At 40.4% G+C, this 3,945-nt stretch overlaps 1 long non-coding RNA gene across 1 annotated transcript; it reads right to left on the bottom strand.

Moving 5' to 3' along the window:
* Positions 1-1,189: 1,189 nt before the first annotated feature.
* Positions 1,190-3,662, bottom strand: LOC112194938. Its single transcript, XR_002934201.2, has 4 exons — positions 3,331-3,662; positions 3,103-3,247; positions 2,443-2,513; positions 1,190-1,525 (listed from the first exon to the last, which is right to left on the bottom strand). It is a non-coding gene; the product is annotated as an uncharacterized LOC112194938 (long non-coding RNA).
* Between the last annotated feature and the right edge of the window lie 283 nt (positions 3,663-3,945).

A 3,945-nucleotide genomic window follows, 5' to 3' on the forward strand; every position in this document is an offset into this window, starting at 1 on the left:
AACCGAGTACTTTTAATTAATTTATTTGTCGTAATTGTGTGAAAAATATTTATGGAATAAATATTTGTTTTAAATCATATGGACTTGATCAACTACGGTCCATAGGTAAGTAAAATGATTTTAAATTATACAAAATGAATTTCCAGTTTTTCTTGTATGAATTATAGTTGGTATTAGTGATTATCCCTGAGCGGATGATTACGTATATATATATATATATATATATATATATATATATTTACGTGGATATATATATGGAATGGTGTGACATTGAGGTGTGTGTGGAATTACGATAATTTGGTTGTGATATGATATTGTCTTGGAAATGGCCATGATTATTTATGATAATGTTATCCGATAAATGTGTGTGCTAATCATGTTGACCTTCTGAGTTGATTAGAGAGTAGAAATGTAGTGCTCTGAGGACGGGAGAGTCCGAAGAACGCCGGTTAAATAATAACCGAGATGTAGTGCTCTGAGGACGGAGAGTCCAAAGAACGCCGGTTAAATAATAACAGAGATGTAGTGATCTGAGGACGGAAGAGTCGGAAGAACGCCGATTAAATAATAACCGAGATGTAGTGCTCTGAGGACAGGGAGAGTCCGAAGACCGCCGGTTAAATAATAACTGAGATGACAGACAACGATGTAGTTAGAACTCTAACGTAGGGTCAAGTTGGACCAAAGTGGTGCTATGTGGGTTGGGTTTTGTAGGATCAGTGTAGTGTATTGTGATTTGAGGATTGTGAAAGTGTATTCCTTGTGGTTTTCCATGAGTGATTGATGTCTCTTTACAGATGTGTTATAGTTGGTTGATTTCGTGAGTTAAATGTTTTGTAAATTATTAAATCAACAGTTCTTTCTTGTTTACTCACGAGCTGTCAAAAGCTTACCGGGTTTGGTGTTGTTGCAATCCCAGTACACTATTCAAATTGTGTAGCGGGTAGTCCTGCAGGTCAGGAGGATCATGGCGGAGAGCGTGCGGATTAGAGTATTTGTTTTTGTTATTCAACCTTGTAAATTGTGAGGTGAGTGACGCTCAATTGGAGCTTTACAATTTACTTTGTATAAGTGAGTTGTATTTTGTAATTTGAGGTTTTTAAGATTTGAAAACTTGAGTGGCGTGAGTTCTAGTGGTTTATTCATGTTTCGGATTTTGGATTAGTTATTCAAAATTCGGGGCGTGACAGTTCTAGCATGGCACACTGGATTATAAGCAAGCTTGATGGCACTCTGATTATCACCAAACAGATCAGTAGCCTTATGAATTGGATGATAAACATCCTGTCACGCCCCGAATTTTGAATAACTTTTTTCAAATCCGGAACATGAAAAATCAACTAACACATGAGTCACTCAAATTCCAAAACGCAATTTATTTATTACAACTCAAATATACAACTTAAATATGTAAAGCTCAAATTGAGCATCACTCACCTCACTATTACAATCACTGTAAAACTAAAACCATTACTCTAACCCGCACGATCACCGCTCTGAATCTCCTAACCTGCAAGACTTCCCGCTACACAATTTGAATAGTGTACCGGGAATTGCAACAACACAAAACCAGGTAAGCTTTTTGCAAAGCTCGTGAGTAAATACGAAAGAATTGTTGATTTTATAACATGTTTATTTTAACTCAAGTAAAAATCAACAATCTCAACATCTGCAAGGAAACACCAAAACAAAACACGGAAAATCTCCAACTAATACATTTCCACAATTCTCTACCCACAATACTACCACTTTGGTCCAATTTGACCCTACGTTAGAGTTCTAACTACATCGCTGTCTGTCATCTCGGTTATTATCTAACCGGCGGTCTTCGGACACCCTGTCCTCAGAGCACTACATCTCGGTTATTATTTAACTGGCGTTCTTCGGACTCCCAGTCCTCAGAGCACTACATCTCGGTTATCATTTAACCGGCGTTATTCGGACTCCCAGTCCTCAGAGCACTACATCTCGGTTATCATTTAACCGGCATTCTTCGGACTCTCAGTCCTCAGAGCACTACGTCCCAACACTCTATACATCCCCCACTATCCATCATAAAAACTACCTGACTCAGTGATGACAATCATCGCATATAAATATGGTAATTCACGTATAACGCCACATCTCAAACCATAATAATTAAATCAACACAATTTCACACTCTTCAATGTCACACCATTCCATATATATATCCACGTAAATATATATATACATAATCATCCGCTCAGGGATAATTACTAATACCAAATATAGTTCACGCAAGAAAACAGGAAATTCATTTTGTATAATTTAAAATCATTTTGCTTACCTATGGACTGTAGTTGATCAAGTCCATGTGATTAAAAACAAATATTTTTTCCATAAATATTTTTCACACAATTACGACAAATAAATTAATTAAAGTGCAAGGTTCGTAATATGAACCACGTGAGATTTACTCACCTCTAATCCCGCTGCGTCTTCACTTTCACAATACCCACCAAAACCGCTCACCAAGGAAGACCGTCAATCACCTAGTCAAACATGATCCTAACTTAGCCAACAACTCATAAACAAAATTAAACGATGATCCAACGGTCGGATCGAAATTATATGATGATCCAACGGTAGGATCCTCACGGATCGCCCATAGGATCATCCCCCAAAATTATCACGAAGATCCAACGGTCGGATCTTCCTGAATTATCCTTATCAACATCTCCACAAAATTTCATGAAAATCCGACGGTCGGATTCTCACGAATCGCCTTCCAAAACCCTATTTCACAATTATACGAAGATCCAACGGTCGGATCTTCGCCCGTGACCTCACAAAGTCACCGAGACAGTCATACGATCAACATATCAAAACTACAAGTCCATCGGACGGTCCGATCTTCGAAAAACAATAATTAGATTATCGAAATCGATCGAAACCGCAAAAGGGCTGCCGGAAAAAGAAATCACATTTTTGACCCCCGGAGGTGGCCGGAAAAAGGGCAGCGCCGCCGCCGACCACCGCCAATGGTGTCGGGGCCTGGCTGCTCCTCTTCCTCTCATCAAGCTGAACAACTTTCATAACTAGCACGAAGTCTGAAAATGACCGGAAGGGGTCGAAAATTACCTTGAACAGTATGAAGGTGGCCGGAAAAGTTCCAGAAACCGGAGAGAATTTCCAGAAACCGGCGAGCTCGATTTTCGACGTAAAAACTTCAATTTCAGGCCTCAATTCCTTCTAGAGAGTTGTTAATAAAATCAAGAAGAACCCACTGGAAAAAGAATCAATCAAAACGATGCACTACAGCTCGAGATATACCGATCGAAAGATTTTCGTTTCGGATCGAAAACGTACCGAGCTCCGACGAACGTGAAACCGGTCACTCTAGGTGCAATCCTCCTAGTATGATGATCAGCAGGTTGAGGGGAGTTCATGGAGCCAAGGATCGGAAGTTTTGGTGGCCGGAGCTAGGAGAAAACCGGCGTTGACCAAAATCGAGCTTTAATCGAAACCGTACCGCAGCCGCCGCTAGGGGCCGTGCCGCAGTTCAAGGTTGCCACAGATGGCTTCGGAGGAGGGAGGTGAAGCTGATGGAGGTGGTTTGGAGGAAAACGGTGGCCGGATGAGGAAGAACAAAGCCGGCGAAGCTTTGCTCTATTTTCCGTCGAGTTCGGGGGGAAGAGAGAGAACGGGGGGGGGGGGGGCTTTCCAGAAATGGAAGGCCGGCCAATATTTTTGGAAACTTCCAAAAATGGAAGTTTTATACCAAATTGGAAATTATTTCAAAAAATCATAACTAATTCATACGAACTCCGATTTTTGCGTTCCGCGTATGCACGTGATCGTATAGACGAGCTCTACAACTTTCATGAAGGAAATTTTCCCAAATTTGGTACGTATAAAAAGTCAATTTTTGAGACGCCCCTAAATACGTACGATTTCGAAATAAAATCGATCGAACTACTTCCA

The sequence above is a fragment of the Rosa chinensis genome, chromosome 3 (genome assembly GCF_002994745.2).
Source record: "Rosa chinensis cultivar Old Blush chromosome 3, RchiOBHm-V2, whole genome shotgun sequence".
NCBI lineage: Eukaryota > Viridiplantae > Streptophyta > Magnoliopsida > Rosales > Rosaceae > Rosa > Rosa chinensis.